The sequence below is a fragment of the Chrysemys picta genome, unplaced genomic scaffold (assembly GCF_011386835.1).
Source record: "Chrysemys picta bellii isolate R12L10 unplaced genomic scaffold, ASM1138683v2 scaf2, whole genome shotgun sequence".
Lineage (NCBI taxonomy): Eukaryota > Metazoa > Chordata > Testudines > Emydidae > Chrysemys > Chrysemys picta.
This window is the reverse complement of record NW_027052709.1, coordinates 916,789-942,529: the sequence shown is the minus strand read 5'-3', so window position 1 is coordinate 942,529 and position 25,741 is coordinate 916,789. Positions and strand designations below refer to the sequence as shown.

The window sequence follows — 25,741 nt, the reverse complement described above, 5'->3', positions numbered from 1 at the left end:
TTTTATATATCTGTTTTTAATGGCCCTGTGATATGACGCCCCAATAACACACACTACAAATCCCATGATGCAGTGCAATTGCCGCCAACGGCAAGCCGCGGTTCAAGTTCGCAGTCTGTTGATGTATACAACGCTAATATCAAATCAAAGCTAGACCCCAACAATGGCCAAGAGAAAAATTGATTCTGAAAACCGAGGCTTTCAAAGCCGGTGGGAGAATGAGTATATGTTTACTGAAATTGCAGGTAAACCAGTGTGTCTCCTTTGCGGGAGTAATATCGCTGTAATGAAGGAGTATAACCTAAGACGGCACTACGAGACGAAACATGAGAACAAATTCAAAAACCTGAGCGCAGGACAGAAGCTACAAAAGGTAGAGGAGTTGAAGAAGAATTTGACATCCCAGCAGACGTTTTTCACCAAAGCAAAATCACAAAGTGAAGCTGCTGTGAAAGCAAGTTTCATTGTGGCCGAAGAGATCGCCAAATCAGGACGGCCGTTTACCGAGGGGGAATTCGTAAAGAATTGTATGATGAAAGTGTGCGACGTCCTTTGTCCAGATAAAACGCGAGCGTTTGCAAATGTAAGCCTCAGCAGAAACACTGTTGCTAATCGGGTTTGTGAGATGGCGACTGATTTGAAAACACAGTTGACTGAAAGAGCAAAAGATTTTGTTGCATACTCCCTTGCCGTGGATGAAACTACTGACGCGACTGACACTGCACAGCTGGCGATATTTATCCGTGGTGTGGATTCCAATTTGTGCGTAACAGAGGAAATACTGGACATTAAATCGATGCACGGGACAACGAAAGGAGAAGACATCTTTGGAAATGTATTTCAAAGTGTAACCGACATGAAACTGCCGTGGGAAAAACTCGTTGGACTTACAACAGATGGCGCACCTGCTATGTGTGGTGAAAAAAATGGACTGGTGGGAAGGATGCGCTCAAAGATGCGGGAGGAGAACTGTGCCGGTGAGTTGACAGTGTATCACTGCATCATACACCAGGAATCGCTGAGTGCTAAAGTCCTAAAAATGGATCATGTGATGAACACTGTAACACAAACCGTCAACTTTATCAGAGCCCACGGTTTAAATCACCGCCAATTCCAGTCTTTTCTGTGGGAAATAGATAGCGAGTTTGGCGATATGCCATATCATACGGAGGTCCGGTGGCTAAGTCGGGGAAAAGTTCTCAAAAGACACTTTGAGCTGCGAGAGGAAATCTGCCAGTTCATGGACAGTAAGGGGAAAGACTGCACAGTTCTGCGGGATGAAAAGTGGAAATGTGAGTTGGCGTTCCTGGCTGACATAACGTCGCATCTTAGCGCTTTAAACCTTCAACTCCAGGGACGGGAGCACATAATAACCGATATGCATGATGCAGTGAAGGCATTTCAAGTGAAGCTGCGCTTATGGGAGACACAAATGCACCAATGCAACTTGTCTCACTTTCCCTGTTGCCAAGTAATACGGAACCAAGAAAGTGCCACAGTTTTCCCAAATGCCACCTTTGCTGAAAAACTCAGCGCGCTGCGCACTGAGTTCACACGGCGCTTCAGTGACTTTGAGGCACAGAAAAGTAACTTCGAGCTGCTTCGCAACCCATTTGCAGTCGATGTGGAAACCGCACCTGTAGAAATGCAGATGGAGCTGATAGAACTGCAATGTAACGGGACACTGAAGGCAAAGTACGACACTGCGGGGCCAGCACAGTTCACTCGCTTCATTCCTGAAGCGATGCCGCAGCTCCGCCAACATGCGGCTCGAATCCTGTCCATGTTTGGCAGCACATATCTGTGCGAGCAGCTGTTCTCTGTGATGAAAATTAACAAAACGTCACACAGGAGTCGCCTCACTGATGAACACCTGCAATCGATCCTGAGAATCTTCACAACACAGAACCTAACCCCAAACATAAACGAACTTGTTGCAAAGAAAAGACTCCAAGTATCAGGCTCTGACTAAATAGGACAAGAAAATGGAATGTTATGATTTGTTATGATTATACTTTTGCTTTAAATTCAATTTTTTATTTATATTTTCAGATTTTTTAATATTCCAGCATGTACAGATTTTGAATGTATTGTATTGACAGGATATTTTTTTATGAAGAGCAAAATATTTTAAGTTGAAATGTATTTATTTTGGAATGATATCCTGTATTTTGGTTCATATTAATGGTTAAAAAACATAAATATTTAGTCTGTTAAATAAATGGTTATACTGTTCGGCCCGCGAGTTTTGAGTTTTGGCCCCCTGTGCAATTGAGTTTGACACCCCTGCGCTAGAGGGTAGGGATAGGGTCCAGAGTGACCTAGACAAATTGAAGGATTGGGCTAAAAGAAATCTGATGAGGTTCAACAAGGACAAGTGCAGAGTCCTGCACTTAGGAAGGAAGAATCCCATGCACTGCTACAGGCTAGGGACCGACTGGCTAAGCAGCAGTTCTGCAGAAAAGGACCTGGGGATTACAGTGAATGAGAAGCTGGACATGAGTCAACAGTGTGCCCTTGTTGCCAAGAAGGCTAACCGCATATTGGGCTGCATTAGTAGAAGTATTGTCAGCAGATCAAGGGAAGTGATTATTCCCCTCTATTCGGCACTGGTCAGGCCACTGGAGTACTGCGTCCAGTTTTGGTCCCCCCACTACAGCAAGGATGTGGACAAATTGGAGAGACTCCAGTGGAGGGCAACAAAAATGATTAGGGGGATGGGGCACATGTCTTATGAGGAGAGGCTGAGGTAACTGGGCTTATTTAGTCTTCAGAAGAGAAGAATGAGGGGGGATTTGATAGCAGCCTTCAACTACCTGAAGGGGGGTTCCAAAGAGGATGCAGCTCAACTGTTCTCAGTGGTGGCAGATGACGGAACAAGGAGCAATGGTCTCACATTGCAGTGGGGGAGGTCTAGCTTGGATATTAGGAAAAACTACTTCACTAGGAGAGTGGTGAAGCACTGGAATGGGTTACCTAGGGAGGTGGTGGAATCTCCATCCTTGGAGGTTTTTAAGGCCTGGCTTGACAAAGACCTGGCTGGGATGATTTAGTTGGGGTTGGTCCTGCTTTGACTAGATGACCGCCTGAGGTCTTTTCCAACCCTAATCTTCTATGATTCTATGTAACAAAATGGTAGGCCAAAAGCCAGAAGCAGCTGTGTATATACATATCCATCCCTAATGAACTGAAGGGCTTTAAAGTACACAACAAAGCAAAGAAATGAAACAGTCCATAAAACTGTAGGTTTTAAAGTCACTTTATATTAAGGTTCTGTTTATAAAAGATTAATAAATTATTAGAATCCAAAAGTTAAGTAGATTGCTTATAACCACTTATTACACTTTCTATTGATGTGCTTATAACCATCTAGCACACGTACCACCTAATGTTGGTAGTATCTTGATAACATCTATTAATAATTTGTTAATCCTTTATTAAAGTTGTTTTATAAAGCATGACCCGCACCGCTTCTCACAGCTCCCATTGGCCAGGAAGAGTGAACCGTGGCTCCTGGGAGCGGCAGGTGGCCGTGCAAATGTAAACAAACTGTCTGGTGGCCTGCCAGCGGATTACCCAGGCCGCAGGTTGCCCACCACTGATCTAGAGTGTTTGATATGGAAAACTGTAATTGACTGACTACTTTGGAATCATTTTACCACTTAAATATATTTTTCTGTTTCTCATGTCTTGTTCTTTGTTACTAACGGCATTAACACAATCTCTTAATATTTCAACTGTTTCCCCTCAGATCCTTAATTCCTTGTTTGTGATATTATTTCCATAGCATCCAGTTACGTCAATAAGCAGAAATTTTATCAGCATTAGCATGCCCTCCTGTGGGAAAAACCATGTAGAAGGTCAGAGTTGAGGTAGCAGATTAATATATAATTAATTGGTGAATTTCCCAGCAATGCAACTTTTACTTCCTTTGGAGGGGGAGCAAGTGGGTTAGGGACAAGTCTCTTCATAGCTTTGGCATAAGCTAGAGGAGAGTACGAAAAGGGGCTGCATCTCCATGATCCTCTGCCTGGCTGAAGGACCTTGCCTCCCTCTGAAAACAAAACTCTTCCCTTACTCAGAAACTCTGCCAGTCTGTGTTGAGTAGTTTCCCAAATCACTAGTCCCTAGATGCAGGGGAAGCTGTGGTCTGGTCCCATGTCTGTTATAAATTCACAATAGGCAACAGAGCACAAAACAATGCAGTGATCAGTAAATGCCGGCTCACACAAAGGAAGATCTTTGAATGCTTCCTTCTGCTAAGGATTTTGCTTAGGAGAAATGTAATCCTGTATTAGGCTATTTTTCCTTTGCTTAAAAAAAAAAAAAAAAAGAGAGAGAGATAAGCAGCATCTTAAAAAGAACCAGAGGCGGAATCACTTTGAGGGCTTTATTGTGAACTAGCAACGTGAAAGCAAATATTGATGATGATGGGATCAGTGAATAATTGTACAGCCTCTTTTGCAGAGGGAAAAGAGCATGCTTATTGTGTGGTATATTAGGGGCCAGATACTCAACTGGTGTAAATTGACATAGCTCCATTGACTGCGGTGGACCTGTGCCAATCTACAGCAGTTTAGGATCCAGCCCTCTGATTTCAAAGCCCTATAGCAGTAATTATATTGCGTTTCAGACATGAAAAGCTACAAAAATCAGCCAAGTACATAGATTTTATTTCCATCCATTTTACATAATGACACTTATAATTCATTGAATATTATTTCTGACTAAATGCAAAAGCTCTTGAGTTCTGAATGAAACGCATACAGAAGGCACATTCAGGAGCATATTTCCAACCCCCCCGTTTCTTTATTTGGTAACAGACCGGCCATGCCTAGTGTGTGTGAATCAGATGCTGGAACAGTGTTTGAATTGGTGTCCGCATGGGGCGATAACTCATGACGTGATTTTAAATAGAAACTTTGGGTTGCTTAGAGGCGACCTTTGCCTATGCTACACTATATTCAAAGAAAACCTGCTTGCCTTAAATACTGAAAATGACAATAAAGTGAAGGTTTTTATTAAAAAAATCTTATGTTCCTCAGACAGCACAATCAAGCAGAAAGGAATATAGTACTAATTAATGAGGTTTTCATTGAACACCCATTGATGTTTCTAAATTAGATGGTCTAATACAGTATTTCTCAACCTTTTTACATACCATGCCCCAACTTTACATAAGAGACTGGGTACCATTCTCCCATCTAGCCATAAACAAAGGAAGGGTGTTTGGTGCCCTGAAGCCTGTTGGTGATATGTCTGAGCTTGCAACCCCCATGTTGAGAACTGCCATCTAACCAACTACAAATGATTAGGCTTGATGCAGAAATCACAGGGCAAAGTTGTAGGGCCGATATCAGATGGGGTCAAACTAGATAATCATAATGATGCCTTGTGGCCTTAAAATCTAAGCAGAGTCTTTTGTTTGACTAACAGGCCTTGCATTAGGCCGATATGGCCTAGATCCATCCTGCACTTAATCTATGGTGAGATTTTTCAAAAGTGGCAGAGTGACTTCCTATTGGATTTGTGCTCCCAGGTCAATGGAACCTGTACTCCAAATCACTCAGGCACTTCTGCAAAATCCCACCACTACTATAGAGATTGTCAAATTAAGAATTATGTAACTGTTTTGGTTAATACTAGTTTAGATTTACAAGACTGATGCGGAAGAAGCTTAAGAAATTATTTCAAAGGGATGCAAAATGGCTTTATAATTACAAAATAGGTTTGAAATCATTTAAGTCAAGTGGATTTGCTGAAAAACATCCTCAAGATGACTCTATATCAGAGCCATGGAAGTTTGTTTCATGTTTTATTTTGGGAGCAGATAAAAATTTGCCTTTCTATAGATGTGAAAGTTTGTAGCTAGATGTAATGAGAAAGGAGTTAGCTGACTCTACAAGGGAAGGTTTCGTCATGTTCGAAAATAACTTTCTCAGTAGCAGGCCACCTTTACAATTACACATTTGATTGTGAACTAGTGCCTGAGTAATGTGGAGAGAGTATGTATATGAAAAGCAATTAGAATACATCTGCAAGATTCAGGGAATCAAAGAATCTTTGCATTCTTTTTGACAAGGAGTACTGGATTGTGGGGCAGTGCTGGGGGAGCAGTATGGCAATCTCAGCCATCAAGTGGCAGGCCTCCTTCCATCTCTTGGTCAGTGTCATGACCACAGCTGGTCAGAAGAACTTCAGCTGAGCCATATTCTGCCAACATTGAAATGCTTTGCAATATCTTGTTGATTTGTTTTCCTGAGATTTAGTTTGAGGAGGGGAAAGGGGAAAATTCCAACAATATCAGAACATCCTGTTTTGACATTTTGCTAGAAACGTTTCACTTTTTCCTTTCAAAATGACCTGTCATTTTGATTTTTTAAATTTTGCATTATAGGTGATAATAGAAGGTCAAAATCAAAACAAAACCTTTTGATAAACTGGGTTCAGCAATGTTTTATTTGGAATATTCTCTCGGACAATATCAAAATTTGGGCGAAAACAAATTTCAAAAATCCTTTGTAAACTGGAAATTCCATTTTCTGCACAGCTCTCAGGGGGACGGCTACAGCACAGGCAAAGAGCTGGTCGGGGGGAGGTGCCGCCTACAAAAGGCAGCGCCAAATGGCAATGAGCTGTTCCTGTTCAACTGACTGCTTTGCTGCTTTGGTAGCCAGCCCCTCTCTGAGACGCCACTGGCCCAGGCTGTTATTACAGGAGAAAGGAGGGAATGAAAGGGTGGATTGACTGAGGGAGAGGATTGGAAATAGGAGTGAGAAAAGACTGTACTTACAGGCTCTGTGCTTGTGCTCAGGTGTTGTTTGTTTGGAGTCCAGGAAAGGATGTTAGAACATTGCTCAAGACAATTGCTGGGGCTTTCACACATGTGCCTGGACTAGTAGCTGCAGGACATTTTCAGTAACAGCTGGGGTCATGGGCCCTCACCCTCATGCTCGTGTTATCATGGATATTGAGGAAAAGTTAGCTGTTTGTGCTTGTGATACAGCACATCTCTGCTCAACAGGAAAAGCATAGATTGCAGGACATCTGCCTGAACCTTTCCTGGGCAGCTGGACTCGGCCTATTGGCTTATAACAAATACTAGGCCAAATTCTGTCATTACATCATTGCAGCCTCACTGTCTTCAATAGTATTGCACAGCTGTTCCTAATAGCAGAATTCGGCCCAATCTAAGTAACGTGGGTATGAAAACAATCAAACCACCCCACTGAAGAGGTAGTATGAGGCCTAATCTGAAAAGCAAACCAATCTGGGCTCTGTTTGTCTGGTACATAAAGTTGCCTTGCACTACTCTGCTAGGGCAAAGCAGTCCCACACCTATTAGATCTCACAACAGGAAGGTTCCCCTTGCATATGGTGACTCTCTTGTCACACAAAAGTGCTGTAGTAATTCCTACACCACAATCTCGTGGCTGTCAGCTGAGGGGATGTGGCTGAGGAAAAGGGAGTATGGGTGGGGCATCCCTATACAGGCCTCATACCACATGGCTGGAATGGCTGCTGCTGGTCACTGGCTTAGGCTGCTGTAAGTTATGCTGCCTGCTGGTTCAGTGCAGAGCGGCCCCAAGATAAGAGAGGTGCAAAAGTACTTTAAAGTAGTCCCATAAGAACATAAGAATGGCTATACTGGGTCAGACCAAAGGTCCATCTAGCCCAGTATCCTGTCTTATGACAGTGGCCAATACCAGATGCTCCAGAGGGAATGAACAGAACAGGTAATCATCAAGTGATTCATCCCCTGTTGCCCATTCCCAGCTTCTGGCAAACAGAGGTTAAGGACACCATCCCTGCCCTTCTGGCTAATAGCCATTGATGGACTTATCCTCCATACTTTTATCTAGTTCTTTTTGAACCCTCTTATAGTCTTGGCCTTCACAACATTTTCTGGAAGGAGTTCCACAGGTTGACTGTGCGTTGTGTGAAAAAATACTTCCTTTTGTTTGTTTTAAACCTTCTGCCTATTAATTTCATTTGGTGGCCCCTAGTTCTTGTGTTATGAGAAGGAGTAAATAACACTTATTTACTTTCTCCACACCAGTCATGATTTTATAGACCTCTATCATATCCCCCCTTAGTTATCTCTTTTCCAAGATGAAAAGCCCCAGTCTTATTAATGTCTCCTCATGCGGCTGCCGTTCATACCCCTAATCATTCTTGTTGCCCTTTTCTGAAAGTTTTCCAAGTCCAATATATCTTTTTTGAGATGGGGTGACCACATCTGCACGCAGTATTCAAGATGTGGGCGTACCGTGGATTTATATAGAGGCAATATGATATTTTCCATCTTATCATCTATCCCTTTCTTAAAGATTCCCAACGTTCTGTTGGCTTTTTTGACTACTGCTGACATTGAATGGATGTTTTCAGAGAACTATCCACAATGACTCCAAGATCTCTTTCTTGAGTGGTAACAGCTAATTTAGACCCCATCATTTTATATGTATAGCTGGGATTCTGTTTTCCAATGTGCATTACTTTGCTTTTATCAACATTGAATTTCATTTGCCATTTTGTTGCCCAGTCACCCAATTTTGAGAGATCCTTTTGTAGCTCTTCGCAGTCTGCTTGAGACTTAATTATCTTGAGTGGTTTTGTATCATCTGCAAATTTTGCCACCTCATTCTTTACCTCTTTTTCCAGATCATTTATGAATATGTTGAATAGGACTGGACCCAGTAGAGACCCCTGGGGGACACCATTATTTCATGTTCTCTGTTCTGAAAACTGATCATTTATTCCTACCCTTTGTTTCCTATCTTTTAACCAGTTACCAATCCATGAGAGAACCTTCCCTCTTATCCCATGACTGCTTACTTTGCTTAAGAGCCTTTGGTGAGGGACCTTGTCAAAGGTTTTCTGAAAATCTAAATATACTATATCCACTGGATTCCCCTTGTCCACATGGTTGTTGACCCCCTCAAAGAATTCTAGTAGATTGGTGAGTCATGATTTCCCTTTACAAAAACCATGTTGACTCTTCTCCAACAAATTATGTTCATCTATGTGTCTGACAATTTTGTTCTTTACTATAATTTCAACCAGTTTGCCTGGTACTGAAGTCAGGCTTACTAGCCTATAATTGCCAGGCTCACCACTGGAGCCCTTTTTAAAAATTGACATCATATTAGCTATCCTCCAGTCATTTGGTACAGAAGCTGATTTAAATGATAGGTTACAGACAACAGTTAGTAGTCCTGCAATTTCAGATTTGAGTTCCTTCAGAACTCTTGGGTGAATACCATCTGGACCTGGTGACTTATTACTGTTTAGTTTATGAATTTGTTCCAAAACCTCTGTGACGTTATTGACATGAACTCTGATCGTATAGATCATTGTTGCAACCAGGGTCCTATGGTTGCACCAGGTCTTGTACAGAGGAGGTCAAGTGGGGTGTCTATGGAAAGGTTGTAGTTTGCTGGTTATGATTATGCTGACTGTATGAGTGTATCATTTTTGTATTTGAAGTTGTGAATATTGGCTATGTACTTGTATCTCAATGTGTTTGATTCTAAGTAGCCTCAGTGAAGCATTTGGTCAGCTTCTTGAGAAAGGACTGTTCTCAGTAAGTGCCCAATCAAGAAACACTTAACTGACAATGGACTTTGAGAGACGCCAGTCCACATCTGAGCTTTCCTGGGAACGTTCAAACTAACATGTAAACAATGATGTCAGCCTGCAAAAAGCTGAATCATTCATGGACATGTGACTTGCCCAGATGGCTACAAACTCCATCTTGTTGCTGTGACTTTGCACAGAAGAACAAAGGGGTTTCTGCCCACAAGAGGGAGAATATAAAAGGCCCTGGAAGCCTCTCCATTTTGTCTTCAGCCGGCTCAAGAGATGGCCTCTCCACCCCCAAAAGATGCCTGAAAGAAATTGGAACAAAGGGTTCCAGTCATGAGAAATCCCCTAGTTACCACTTGAGCTGGAACTAACAAGAACTGAATCAGGGGAAAGGATTTGGCCCAGACTAGGAAGGAGTCCAGTCTGTGAAAGAAGCTTCTTTGTCACCTAAAAAGAATATCTCAGGTTTGGGAATCTCCCTCACATTCTCAACCGTTAAGACTGATGCAAAAAATTCATTTAGTTTCTCCACAATGGCCTTATCATCTTTGAGTGCTCCTTTTATCATCTCAATTGTCCAGTGGCCCCACTGGTTGTTTAGCAGGCTTCCTGCTTCTGATTTACTTTAAAAAATCTAATATTTTTTGAGTCTTTGGCTAGCTGTTCTTCAAATTATTTTTTGGCCTTCCTAAATATATTTCCACACTTCATTTTCCAGAGTTTATGCTCCTTTCTATTTTCCTCATTAGGATTTAACTTCCACTTTTTAAAGGATGTCTTTTACTTCTTTTACTTTGTTGTTTAGCCAGGGTGGCTCTTCTTTGGTTCTCTTACTATGTTTTTTCATTTGGGGTATACATTTAAGTTGAGCCTCTATTATGGTGACTTTAAAAAGTTTCCATGCAGCTTTCAGGGATTCTAATTTTGGTGCTGTATCTTTTAATTTCTGTTTAACTAACCTCCTCATTTTTGTATAGTTCCCCTTTCTGAAATTAAATGCTACAGTGTTGGGCCGCTGTGATGTTTTCTCCGCCACAGGGATGTTAAATTTATTTATATTATGGTCACTATTGCCAAGCGGTCCAGCTATATTCACCTCTTGGATCTGATTCTCTGCTCTACTGAGGACTAAATCAAGAAAATTGCCTCTCCTCTTGTGGGTTACAGGACTAGCTGCTCCAAGAAGCAGTCATTTAAGGTGCCAAGAAACTTTATCTCTGCATCCCATCCTGAGGTGACATGTACCCAGTCAATATGGGGATAGTTGAAATCCTCCATTATTATTGAGTTTTTTATTTTAATAGCCTCTCTAATCTCCCTGAGCATTTCACAGTCACTATCACCATCTGGTCAGGTGGTCTGTAATATATTCCTACTGCTACATTCTTATTATTCAAGCATGGAATTACTATCCATAGAGATTCTATGGTACAGTTTGGTTCATTTAAGATTTTTACTTCATTTGATTCTATGTTTTCTGTCACATATAGTGCCACTCCCCCACCAGCACGACCTGTTCTGTCTGTCCAATATATTTTGTACCCTGGTATTAGTATCCCATTGATTATTCTCATTCCACTGAGTTTCTGTGATGCCTATTATATCAATAGCCTCATTTAATATGAGGCACTCTAGTTCACCCATCTTATTATTTAGACTTCTAGCACTGGTATATAAGCACTTTAAAAACTTGTCACTTTTTAGCTGCCTGCCTTTACGGGATATAATTGAATGGGACTTTTTTTTCATTTGACTGTTTCTTATCAGCTCCTACCCGTATTTTATCACCTTCCATCCTCTCCTCCTTATTAGGATATTGGGAATCTCCATTTATAGATCCTCCCCTAAGGGATGACTGAACCACGTGCTCCTCTGCACCTGTCAGCTTTCCCCCAGCGCTTAGTTTAAAAATTGCTCTATGACCTTTTTAATTTTAAGTGCCAGCAATCTGGTTCCATTTTGATTTAGGTGGAGACGATCCTTCCTGTATAGGCTCCCCCTTTCCCAAAAGTTTCCCCAGTTCCTAATAAATCTAACCCCCTTCTCCCTACACCATTGTCTCATCCATGCATTGGGACCCTGCAGTTCTGCCTGTCTAACTGGCCCTGCGTGTGCAACTGGAAGCATTTCAGAGAATGCTACCATGGAGGTCCTGGACTTCAATCTCTTACCTAGCAGCCTAAATTTGGCCTCCAGGACCTCTCTCCTACCCTTCCCTATGTCATTGGTACCTACGTGTACCACGACCACCAGCTCCTCCCCAGCACTACACATAAGACTATCTAGATGCCGGTCTATCCCCTTATGCCTTTAAGGATTATGCAAGTGCAAATGCAGGCAACTGGGCTATAAGTTACAAGGGAGATGGCACCACCACCTCCTCCTCCTCTCCCCTCCACTCCCCAAGATTTTGCCTGGGCTCTGATTTGGTTAGGTGTGCTCTAACCATGCCTACCAGATCAGGCCCCGCAGGTGAGATAGGTGGGCCTATTGCCCCCTAGTTTGAGGATTGCGTTGCGGCTTTGGTGTCTGAATGCCTACAGTGAGGCCTGCTCATGTGCAGAGGCAGAAACTTAGGGAACTTTTACAGTGATATTTAGGTGCCAAGTGATTTTAGGTGCCTAAAAATTTAGGTGGCAGCAGAGCGGGGGGGTTGTGAATGCTGGTGGCACCTAAAGGCTGGATGTAATTGCCCAAATTCCTTTGTGGATCTGGCCCCAATCTGCAAGAGTGAGAGAGGGGTTCCTAAAGCAGCTTGTTTAGGATGATCACAGGGAAAAAATAAATTGATCTGAGATATTGTGGTGCTGTTTTCTAATATATTTGTTGATTTAAATACCCTAGCTAAACCATATTAGACTGAACACAGAGAGGGAACCGTATTATTCTTAGTATTATTAGGGGCTACGGTAACACAAAATAATAAATCCAACTACGAAGTTCACATTTCAAACCTTGTTAGCTATGTAGGTCATGTGGTATTGTTTCCTTTTCCCGATTGGCTGACTTATGTACCTAACCAACATGGCATGAATTACAAATATTACAATCAAACATGCAATTTGAAGTTTGTGCAACAAATCGACCTCCGTGTAACTCCCTCTGAGGGCAGAGGAAAGACTGATGGAACTGGCCATCACAGCAACCATAAAATAACTGCTTGAAAACTGAGAAATTATTGGCTGAAGATGCCCTGGAGTATGTTTACATAACCAATACATCTGAGAATTGCTAGTTTTTGTGTGTTTTTTTTCCAAACAAAATAGAAAAAGGTGAAATCATTATATAAGTTATTCATTGTGAGTTATTCACTCGGCTAAGTCCTCACTCTTTCAGAGAATAACTATCCAGTTCCTTTTGTCTGTCCACACAAAGCATCTGCTATTCCTCCAGACTGTCTCTTTACAGTGCTTCATTGGGATTGTTGTACAGTCCTATCCAAGAATGCATATCATAAAGGGAGCTTTACAGTCTATAATGAGGGGAGACGAACTCTGGCTAAGATTTCCCCAAAGGGCACTGGATGTTCAAATCTCTTAGGCTTCTTTGATAATTGTAGACCCCTATTTGATTCCTAAAGTTGGGGGGGGAGAAGTGGCAAGGGGAGAAATCCTTTTTCTAGACATTTATTTTAGCCTTAGGCTGTTATCTAAATATGATTTGTGCTTAAATCATTTCAAAAGAATTGATATTTTTATATATGCCTGGTCTCTCAATATTCCTGTACAGTTACCAGCTCTTAATACTCATAAGAAGTAGTAATTCAGTTACTATTTTAAAAAAATCAACCTAAAACGTGAGGAAACAGAATTCTAATTTGACCTTGGTCTTTTATCCAAAGTCAGAAACTGTTTGTCTGAAAATGTGGTAATTGCAAGATTAAATTCAATCCCACTGGGAGGCTGAGAAAAACTGATATGTATCGGTGCCTACCAAAGTTGAGTAGAAAGAAAAAGAATTTATAAAAACCCTCCATACATTGTCTTATAAAGAGCTTTATATTAAAAAAATAATTTGGTATCTTTTATTTCTGTTAAACCAGTTTAAACTGAGCAGTAGGAGCACATTCCCTGCCCTAGAGGCACTTACGGTGATTGTGTTTCAATCTTTGAGACAGTTTATGCATCCGTTAGTCAAAACTCTCAGTGAAACCATGCTGAGAGTCCGATTCTGCCATCTTTACTCACATTGACCTTACTCTACCAGTAGTTCCATTGAGGCCAAAGGGCTTACTCATGGAGTAATGCATTACTCAGCATGAATAAGGATGTCAAAATCTGGTCCATTGATAACATCCAGAGAAGAACGCTGGTCTTGTTAATACTCTTCCCTGGAGTTGCAGAGATCTTTGTTCAATTCTCACCTCTGCCAAAAGACTTCCTGTTTGGCTTGTGCAAGTCATTTAGCCTCACTGGGCCTCAATTCCCCATCTATAAAATGGGGATGCTGCTACTTCCTTTGTCTTGGCTATTGAGCTGTAAACTTTTGGGGAGCAGGGACTGTTGCTTACTGTGTGTATGTGCAAGGCATAGCACAGTGGAATCCTGATCTCAGTTGGTGCCTCTTGGCACTTCTGTAATACAAATAATAATAGCAATAACATTATAAGGCTAAAATAAGTCAAACCTTTTTTCCGTATATCCTAAAGACACAGCAGGTGGGGCAGCTATCACTCTGATGCGCACATAGAATTCTCATAAAACGTGAGTCCAAATGACTGTAAAAATCTATATCATAAGATTCCAGGACTGTCACCTGCCTGTGTGTCACTTTGCAGCTAGAATGTCTGAGTCCATCTGAACCAATGGAAACAGATCTAAGCATAGCTGAGAGTTCTTTTTGTTCAGCATATCACCATGTTCAGTCATCACCGGGATTTGTGGGCTGTGACCATCCAATTTTTTAAGTTCTCAGCCATTTGGACTCATACTTGTGCAACGGCAGGCATGTATCTATGCCATGCCAAGAATCTTAGACCATTATGATAGCAGAGGTAACTCAACCAATCACACTTATTTTGCAGCTAATTTGAATGTAACAATTTCATTGGTTGTACGAGGGGAGAGGGAGGAAATGCACAGATGGTGGATTACTTGGCACAACTGCCACACTCGTGCACCAGCACAGGCTTTCAGATACTAGTTGCAACATAAACCACTTAAAGCCAGGCAATTTAAAGTTAAGGTTGACAATCCATCCTCATCTTATTGCATTATGCCTAGTTATTCTGGTGCGCCTAACACATGAGGCAAAATTATTCACTCTGATCTGAACTAAAGATTGCTATTGCATGTTCTGGGCTCTGTGCCCAGGTGGAAAGGATATTAACCAATAACTATTGTTCTATGAATATATTGCCTCTGCAGATCCACACTCCATCCCCTCTTTGAGACAGATACTATGCTGATTTCAATCTGCTGAGCTGCAAGGAAGTCAGAGCTGTACTGACTTATACCAGGGAGGATCGATAAGGAATATGCAAGCTAAAACTCGATTTAAAAAGGCATTCAGACTGATTAAGAGTGTCCCCACAAGGACACCTATATATTTAATTTGGTGCAACTTTTGTGTTTGCAGAAGGCCTAAGTCCTGGTACAAAACTCATTTATCCTATTATGACTGTATGGTTTCAAGAGTGGTTCTGAGGTTTCGATACAATAGAAAGCACCACTGGCAACTGCCAGCTAGGATCAGCCTGGTTTTAACAAAATGCAAATAAAATACTCTGACCCAATACTTGAGTGGCACAAGCATCACATTTTACATAAAACACTGGCAGTCATAAACATTCCATGTGTTTACAGTGAACTGGGCTGGACTGAATTCAGTAAGAAATATAAACCGTTTCTGCATTTGCATGCAGAATTGACAGCAACAACTGGGATATGTCAGCTGAATTACCCATTTAGTGTGGTGTAGCAGTAGTGATGCTAGGCCCCGTGCTATGTACTACAATCCACATTTTCTACCACTAAGAAGTGCAGCCGTTCAATAGCTACACTTAGTACTCCTCTTAACTCAAGTACAAGTCAATATAACCACGATCTGTAAGGTTTCATAGCCATTCATCTTTACACACAGAACTTCTCCTTGGTGACCAGTGAGCATGGCTTCTAGGTCAATTTCATAGCTGTAAAAACAACTCTATGTATGGAGGAGAAGGTTGTGCGTGTTGTAAATTTTATCCACAAACCAGACCCATTTTGGCAGCCTGGTGTCATCTAGCTGCTGCTTCACTGAGCTCCTCCAAGCACCCTAAGGAAACAGGAGTCAATCGTAATAATTTCCCTTATCCATCTTTCTCACTATATAGCTCAGTATGGTTAAACCGTAATGATACAGAGGGTTAAATGACCAAAAGGAACCTAGTAAAGAGAGACATGGTGAATGCAGTCCTTCCTCTAGGGCCATACCAGGCTCCCATTCCCAAATGCACTTTACCAAACATAGCTAGCAATAGTAACTGAGCTCCCACCTCATGCTGGCAAAGCAGTTGTACAGGCTGTAAGCCTGTACTGGAGTAAGGGCACACTCTTGCTCCTGAACAAAGCCTTGTTTATCAGTTACTCTGACCACACCAAAAGGCTGCTGCCCCATGTATAGAGCTCCTTCACATTCCTTGTATTCCCCACGCTTTCAACTATGCATGTGTAGATTGGATCCATAGCTCCAGCAGCTGCCTGTGCTGGATACTGGCTTATAACTTATGGCTCCATTGTTGCACCAGCAACCACTGCACTGTATCCAAATGTGATTGTCTTGGACTGGTTTGTTTAAAGAACAAATGTGTCTCTTTAGCACAAGTAGGTTCAACACACATCTCTCTGGTCAGTATGCATTTTCCTGAGCCTTGCTGCTGTCTCCCTAATGGAAGGTGGAGAGGCTTGGAGTCTGTCAGATCTTTCCCCCAACTCCCCAGTTTAAACACTCCCTTCAGCTTTGCATTATGGCCTGAGCTGTCTGGACAAGGAGTACTAGAAAGGACTTATTTTTGGAGCCCATCAGCACTGTTTCTTTGTGAGGCAGAGAAGTAGCCGCTGAATGATGCTATGTACTCTCCACCCAGAGGCTGCATCCATAGCTCATTCAGCCACTGCCACCTAGGACCGCAAGCAACGAGACTAAAACTGGTGATCAAGCCAAACTTTCCAGTGTCACACCAGTGTACCTGCCATCCAGATGTGTGTTGACCTCTGAACAGTGACGGTGTCTCTTAATGGGATTCATTTCATTTGGTCTGCCATTCTTGCTGTACAAGTTCTTCCTTTGCCCCAGATTTAACCCACAATTTTTTTTATTTCCCTTTAGAAAATTCTCCTGGTTTTCCAAAATATTGAATCCAGCAGGAGAGGAGTTTTGAGGAAGTGTGGGCCCAAGCTGCTCAGGTTGCCTATTACAGTACTTCCAGCGACTTGAATGTAGAATTGCTCCTGAACCTGGCACTGTGAAGCTAACCAGAACCTAAGCAAACAGCAAAAGGTAAAATGCAAAGTGCATCAAAGAACTTATTTGCTGCTCCTTCCAAATAGTTTGATACACTTATGACCTTCACCTAATGCAGCTGTTGAGAACAAACAAGAAGCCATAGAATTGCATTTTAATCATATTTTTATTCAATCTCTATAGAGCAACAATAAAAAGTTCAACTGGGGAGATAGAATTGCAGCGAGTAGTTGTTCCCACCAGCCATACATCTGGCCTTTAATTACCCTGTGGTATTTATATTGTCAAAAACATATTTCAACTCGTATGACTGATCATGCTGTAGTGGAGGAAAGCATTAGCAAATAAATAGCAAAACACACAAATTTGTCAGCAGATGGATTACAACCAAATGCAATTAAATACAAAATGATTCTGCTTTTAAAGCAATTGAATATAAATTAGCCTGTCAGCAAATGTATGCAACTAATTGCAAGAAAAAAATTAGTCCATAAGACAATATTCTGCATATAGTCTTTTCAAACAATGTAGTAATGATTGGGTACATTATTAATGGAACACAAGTCAAACTGCATTAGTTTAATTGCTTTTTTGTGCAAACCTATTAGAATAAATTACAACATATTTACTCCTATTTTACAATTGATGATAGGTGATTAAGTCTTGTTTATAAACTAACAATAATGATTTTTTCTTCTTCTTGGCTTACTAAACACAATAGAACTGTTACACCGTCTGCAGCACTGGTGAACTGAGCAACTAGTGAAGAATCTAGTTCCCATGAGCCTTGAGCAGAGACCACTAAAAAAAACAACTGATGCTTTTGAGTGCATGCTCATTTCTCAATGGACCAATGGGTCTGATGGAAATGGAAGAGAGAAATGAATTTGTTTTAACTGTTTGCAAAAAATAAGAACAAAAGAATTGCAAATACATTCCTAAAAAGATGTACTGGCAAGAATATTTAACACTATTGGCCAAAGCAAATTTGGAGTTTGTAACGGTATCCTGTGGAGCCTGAGTCTGAGAGTTGTGCTCATTAGGAGCCTGATCCATCGCTCATTGAAGTTAACGGACTGATTCTGATTGGCATCACTAGGCAACAGATTGGGCCCCCAATTCATATTGACCACTGGTGTAACTTCAGAATAACTCCATTGAAGTCAATGAAATTGGTATAAAACCAATGTAAGTGAGATCAAGACTCATGGGTGCCATGTATCCCATATGTCTAATCAACACTGTTGGAATTTTGAATGCTTGTAATGAACTGCTCAAAACCCCACACTGGACTAAGACCCACTCAGCCATTCAGTGAATGATTTTGAATAAAGAAGAAACTTGAGGAAAAACTGAGATGTTTACTTGCCACATTTTAGGATTTTTTTTTTAACTTTAATTTAATTAATCAGGAAAGCAAGCAGCAAAGTCCTGGGCCTTGGCTCACCAGTGTGCTACTCCAGTTCACTGCTGTAACTCCAGTGAAGACTGAGTAACGCAGTGATGAACCAGACCCCTGTAGTCCTATATTAAGGAATTAATGTGTGGACATCTCTTCAGAAGAGATCCAGTGGATGTGGGAGAGGCTTTGTTTTCCTGTTATTTCTTATCTAGGACCCGAGTCCTTTTGAGGTCAGACTATTTCTACAAGGAAGGAGAGGATAGGTGAAGGGTGGAAGTTAACAGTTGTACCTAAAAGCAAGAATAGGTACGTGTGCTTATGGCACAAACTGGCCTGTGCACAGTAAGTACAAACGTATGGGAGTTTATAAAACAGGAGGGAGAGAATGTGCCTTTATTCTCCCCAATAAGTAGAATTGTCTGTTTTTAAATCTAAAATAATCTGTTTGTTTATCAGCAGAGAATGAAACTAAATCATTTCCCACTTATAGGACTTTACGTACAAGAATGTTTTAACTTGAAGTTGTACTTGTTTACGGTGGAGGGACTTCAATGTTTAATAATGGTTCTGATTCCAGATCATGGTAATCACATAATACTGTGGAGATTTCACATCCCCTACCGACTGTTGCAAATGCCGCTGCCATACTGAGTAAGCAGACATCAGAAAGTCCTGAGGCCTCTTAAGCCTGAATTTCCCCATTTGGGATTGCTGTGTATTACAGATTTGCAGGGCCCTGAGTTGTAACACATGGTTATAACCCTTCTATTTGTATACCCCACTATCTCATCACAAAGTAACAAAATCTAGAATAGGTCAGTTAATAGGTGTTTGGCCTTCCTCAAAGGGAGAAGCCCAAACAATAATGATTCCTCCTCCTTTCCAGGTTTGAAAGATGAAGATGTTCTGACAACAGCAGATCAAGATAATGCTAAGCAGGTAAATCTGATATTGCAAGTTATTCTAAAAGAGTGGCCTTTACTTAATAGTTTTGGTAAGAGAGACAACCTTATCTATCATGACAAACTCCATGGTTCCAACTGGCCAAGGAAAATAAAGAAGGCAGTGCAAAGGAATAGCTTGAATAGGGGCAGGAAGTTTATTCACCCCACTGCTTACTTACTAACCCAGAGCTAAACCTTAAAAGAAGGAATTTTATTCCTGGTTCAAAATTTTGCTCCACACTGAAATCTGTATATACCCTATTGGAGTAGTTGGCTGAAATTGTCTCAGTATGAGAGCAGCAGTTCTGCATTCTGTTCCCGAGAAGCCTGTATGCTATGAGAAATGTGATGATCAGAGATTCCATTTGGTGTCCTTCTAATGAGCTTCTGGGTCAATTTTCCCAGTTTCTCCCAGAGCTATAAGGAAATTGTTAGGGATTGTAGGATCAAATAGAACCATGGCCAATAAGAAAGTTTGAGAGATGCCGATAGATCCTATTTAGCTTAAAAAGAAGGTTAAGGGGTAACTTGATTATAGTCTAAAAGTACCTGTAATGGGAACAAATCTTTGCTAATGGGCTGTTCAAAATTTATCAGAGAAAAGTACAACACAATCCAATGGCTGGAAGTTGAAGCTAGACAAATTCAGGCTGAAAATAAGGCAAAAATTTTCCATAGTGAGGATAAATAACCATTGGAACAATTTACCAAGAGTCATAGTAGATTCTCCATCATTGCCAATTTTTAAGTTAAGATTAGATGTTTTTCTAAAAGATCTGCTCTAGAAATTATGTTGGAGAAATTCTATGGCCTGTGTTAAACAGACGGTCAGACTAGATGATCACAATTGTCCTTTCTGGCTTAGGAATCTATTATTCTGATTTAGGACTTCAGGAAGTCTTAGGTTGGAGATGTTAAAACATAAAGAAGATTTTTTCCTTCACATCAGATCTAGCCCGATGGTCTGGGACAAGCACATACTTGCCTTCCAATTGAAAATCTTAAAATAAATCTAGTAAACATCTCACGATGCCCATGTAATAGTGAAAGTAAGGAGCAGAGCTACCAAAGATTGAAGATCCTCGCTAAATACCGGTGTGGGATAGTGGTAGCTGCAGAAAATCATGAGGCTGTTTTAAGTGAAAAGGAGAAGTTAATCCCTATCTATAGGGGATTCTGACCATATTTTCTTAAGGCCAGGGGAATGTTCACTCAGTGGGAAAGAATGTAGCATTATTCTTTGAATTAGGAATAATTTGGCCCTTTCTCTGATCATAAGTGTAGTTCCTCAAGATCTCAGGTAACTTGCAGAGGTGCATCAGGTGAATTGTCCTTTTCAGAGGATGGCAAGTGGGCTGTTATACTATTTGTTTTACAACGGTACCTAGCAGCCCCACACCTGGACAAGGATACCATTGCATTAAGGTGCTGTCCAAACCCTGAGCAAAGACAATCCCTGTTCCAAGGAGCTTACAGCATAAGACATGAGACAATGGGTGGATACAAACAGATGAGGCAGTCAAGAAAACAATGAGATGATATTGGTCATCATGATAGGCTGCGGTCAAGTTTTCTGTAGGCATCATGGGAAAGGAGAGTTAAGAAGGTAATTGAAAGAAGGAGAATGATGGAGCATTGAGGTTATTTACAGGGATGTTCCCCCCCAAGCATAAGGGGCAGCATGGGAGAAAGCATAAAGGTACTTGTTTGCAAATTTAACAAGTGGGTGATGAAGGCTGACACTGGGGCAGAATGGAGGTCAGAGTCACCATCTCTGTAGCATGTGAAATGATAGGTAGAGTGAAAACACACCATGAAAGGCCTTTAAAATGGAGATCAGTAGCTTATGTTTGATGTGATCGAAAATGAGGCCCTCCACTGGCTTCTCTATGAGAGAGGTCAAAGCAATGAGCTAGGAAATTGATCTTTCAAGCAACATTTTAAATGGATATGAGAAAGGCAGGAGAAGAAGATGTCACAGAGATTGAGATGATGAGAGCTGAGAGGAGTGTTTTAGTTGGGCGGATGGATAGGAGAGTTCCTATCTTAGAGAAATTATGCAGAAAGAATCAGCAAGATTTAGACACAGCATAGTTGTGAGGTTTAGACAAATGGCTGAGTCCAAGAAGGTGCCTGGGTTCTGGACCTGAGTGACGGAGAGGATGGCGGAACTGTCCACACTGATCGAGAAAGGTGAGGGGGGATTGCTTTGAATATTTTTATTATGCCACTCCATTTCCGTGCTGTAAGACAAATAATCTTGAGTCATAAGCTTCTGAAAAATCAGGGTTTGCCAGTTTGGGTGGATAGACCTGTCATTATTCAAATGAACCATTAACTAAGATGCTTTATAAACTCCAGCTGAACTCTCTTCTATTATCCTTTAAGGAGATTACAATTTTTCATTGTTGTCTTCATGCAGTTTCTTTGGAAAGGGAAATGGCCCAAGGTTAAATTGAAATCCCTTTTCCATTCCAATAAAGAGACCATATTAATTTCCCATCAGCTTAGAAAGTATATATGGTCTTGCAAGATGTAGACTCTGTAAGACTACATCTTTCCAGACTCCTCACTGATCTGGTTATAATGGAGAAATGCCTTGTCCAGCCATACAAGTTATTAAAATGTTCTTATTGGCAGCAAAACATCCCACATCTATTTCAATCAGTAAAATCCAATTTATTCAGAATAAAAGTTTGAAAAATATGTGTAAAATGTTGGAAACCATCACTTGCAAATTAAGTGTTCTTAATTTCTTAATCTTCTTGCAAATTAAATGTTCAGTGATGCTGATCTTCCTTTTAATTTGTTGGATTCCGTATCGGAAAGATGAAATAAAAACAGTCTTTCAATCTTGGTAGACATTTACAGTAAGAAATTATCTGACTTACTGCCAGTACAATACAATAGACTACCATGCAGGAGAGTTGAATTGTGACCTGTTGTGCAGAAGTGCTGGGGGGCTTTTTATTTATACAATACTTGCCAACTTATAGCACAAGAAGTGACATTGCCTGCTTCCCGTAGACAATCGATGTACTTCAATCCTGATCTGGATAAATAAATTCTAGGTTTGATGGGATTCTTTGGTCTGTGCAAGACCTGATTAAGGACAGCAATACATTTGATAGATGCATTGTACTAGGGTCGGGAGGTAACAAATTTTGGCCATTACTGACCTTTCCCAGCTTTGACCTATTGGCTTAGCTCAGGACCAGTGACTATGTTCCAACCTGTCCATTTGGCCTCTCTTTAAAAATTAAAAAGCTAAATATGGACAGTTATCCCTGTCGTCATCACATACCAAGTCTATCCTTTCGACAGAGAGAATATCAAAATGACTTCCCCAGTTGATTGGTTCTTTATTATTTGCTCTGCAGAAACATTCTTCATACCTTTCCTGCCATCATGAATTATGTTAGTTGTACCTGGATCCATCCTGGCCTACCACCCAGCCTCTCGTCTATACAGAGTTCCACGTGGAATGAGCTGAGGGGCCTGCTGCAAAACCTATTAAATCTCTAGTAGGAGGCAGGAGCTATCTGCACAGAGGCCCTGTGCTTCCATACTGTGTCTGGCCCTTGCGATGCTGCCCTACCGATCCTATCTATTGCAACCCTACCAATTCCATCTGTTGCAGCCTTGCTACAAGTTCCCCCTGGCAGCAGTAGCCCCCGGGACCCTGGTGTTTGTTTTGGGGGGCGGGAAGGGAGACGATGGGAGAATGGAAACGATAGTTGGTGTGTGGATGTATTATCTGTTTTGTTTAAGCCCCATGGTTCAGGGGTGGCAGGTATGATGTGTACCCCTCCCCTTTCTCCACTTCTCTCTCTGAATAGGCACCAGACCTTCAGAGACCTCGGTAGGTTCCAGAGTGGGAATCATACTGCAGAGGCAGTTTCCCTCCCCCCCCCCCCCGCCCCCTTTGGTGAGAAAGAGGGGATGGGATGGGTTTAATTAAATACAGTACATAACACTTAGTATTGAATAGTATCACTGCACATCAGTTATGGTGATGTACTATTTGTGATATGTGAAGTTTGCACCTTCCTGATTCCAGGCTGCTCTGGGAACAGAAATGGGCCCCAGGATAATGTGCAGTAACCCTCATCTGCTCTAACTTAGGGTGGCCTAACCCAGGTTACCTATGAGCTGCAGCACCATGTGCAATGGCCCCACCTCACCTCCTGCCACCAGCATGCCCAGTACCCCTGCTGCTTACAGTAGTCCTACACTGTGTGCACACCAGGAGACTTCTACCTAGTGCATTAATGTCCCACTTCAGGGGGAAGATTGCAGTTTAATCAGAATGTAAGATTCCATGAACAGGTGAGTGAAGTGAATGTGAGGAAATTTATATGGAGTATCAAATTTTATGGAGAGTAGTTACTTTTGCCAACACGACTAAAGACATTATTTTAAGAAAGCACCTAGAGTCTGTTTGGACCTCAACCCTGTTCCTGACACATCAGAAGAAATAAAGGAGGAATCCAGATTATATCTTTAAAAAAATAATAAGAATTCCACTCTCCAGTGGTCATTTGAAGGATTTTCATAGCTTAATTCTTAATAGTCTGTTCAAAACCACTGCCAATTGTAAAGTTTATGGTGTATTTGTTTCATTCAGAACAGTTGTTTACCCATGATGCCATAAGTAGCAGTTACTCTATTCAGTTCCAAAAATGTGTGTCAAAAAACAGTTAAGGTTGCTACATAACTGTGTAGCTACATATGTATCACATCATTTACAAAGAAGGTTAAGGTATAAGGATGTCATAAATCTTGCAAAACTAGCCACAACAAAAATAGTTAGTTACTTTGCTTAATTACAGTCTGTCTTCCTCAAGTCCATGGGCTGAGATGGGGGTTTAAGGAAATTTGGCACTATCGACTGTTTGACGGGGGTAATAAGCCATTTGAGCTATAGGGAGACAAAAACATTAGCTGAAAGCCAAAGGGCCAGAGACTCGGCTATGGGGAATTGGCAAAGTCCACTGGAGTAACTGGAGCGACACTGATTTACACCAGCTGAGAATCTGGACCAAAGTGTCAAATCAAGGTAATTTGTAATGATGACCTGTAGCGCAAAACCATTGGATGAATTTTCTTCAAATGTTGCAGAAACATTCTTTCTTGCCATCAGAGTAAATATGGCAGTTTTCAGCCCAAACTCATTTTTCAAGACCACCACCTCTTCATAATAATGATTGGCTATACGTAGCTAATAACAAATTGCAAAACCAGAGTCCGGGCCAAATTTCTCCATGGAGAAGTAGCTTGAATAGAGTTATGTTGGAGTTACAGTAGGGATAAATTTGACATACGTATCTGTTTCTCGATGAAAAAATTGAAAACCCTGAGGTCTGTGAAAGAACACACCTTGGAATTGTATCTGGTACTGCATGATACAGTAGTTCTCCAGACAGATCTCAGCCAGCACCTGGGTTAGCTCATTCTGGATTTATGTGACTAATGTAAGGTTCAGAGTGCCTTCTCCCTATTGACCCATCTGTGAAAAGCCAGGAAGGTGGTTGTTTGTGGCAAGAGGCTCTAAATTGCTCCTCAGGACTGGCCTGGTTCCCAGCAGCCAGAGGATTGTAGGGGTGAAGTGGCTTCCAGCCAATTTTGCATCCCCAGGCCCTCTGCCTTGCTGTGACAGGCAACTAAGACTGGTCCCAAAGCTCTGCCATATTTTCAGTTAAGCACTTTGCTGGCTTCAAACATGAGCCTTTGTTTGAAGTCTGATTATGGGACGCCACAGGCTCAAAGTATGACTGAGGGGACAAGAGGACTGGCTCATTTGAGGCAGTTGGCCAATGACTGTAGACCATAGAGCTGCTGTTGCAGACTGATGCTGAGAAGGCCACATTCTTGCTATCCTGTGCTGTATCGTCTAGTCATTCTCAAGCCATCAGTAATGGTTTCATTTGTAAAAGTTAGCTGCACAACTGTGCCCAAAACACACATGGAGCTAAGTATCTAATTTACTCATGGAGGGTCATGTGGCACCTTTAAGACTAACAGAAGTATTGGGAGCATAAGCTTTCGTGGATAAGAACCTCACTTGTTGTTGCTGAGCTCTGTGACTTTATCCTCACGCACAACTATTTCAAATTTGGTGACGATATATACCTCCAGACCAGTGGCACCGCTATGGGCACCCGCATGGCCCCACAATATGCCAACATTTTTATGGCTGACCTGGAACAACGCTTCCTCAGCTCTTGTCCACTCACACCCCTTCTCTACCTACGCTACATTGATGACATCTTCATCATCTGGACCCATGGGAAGGAGACCCTGGAAGAATTCCACCATGATTTCAACAGCTTCCACCCCACCATCAACCTCAGCCTGGACCAATCTA

At 41.5% G+C, this 25,741-nt stretch overlaps 1 long non-coding RNA gene across 1 annotated transcript in view; it reads left to right on the top strand.

The window, feature by feature from the left end:
• Nucleotides 1–25,356, top strand: part of LOC122174008 (uncharacterized) — a 57,760-nt gene extending 32,404 nt beyond the window's left edge. Inside the window, exons 3-5 of the long non-coding RNA XR_010594986.1 lie at nucleotides 16,894–17,064; nucleotides 19,317–19,369; nucleotides 22,755–25,356. This is a non-coding gene — a long non-coding RNA (uncharacterized LOC122174008). The remainder of the gene's footprint in view (nucleotides 1–16,893; nucleotides 17,065–19,316; nucleotides 19,370–22,754) is intronic.
• Nucleotides 25,357–25,741: the final 385 nt, after the last annotated feature.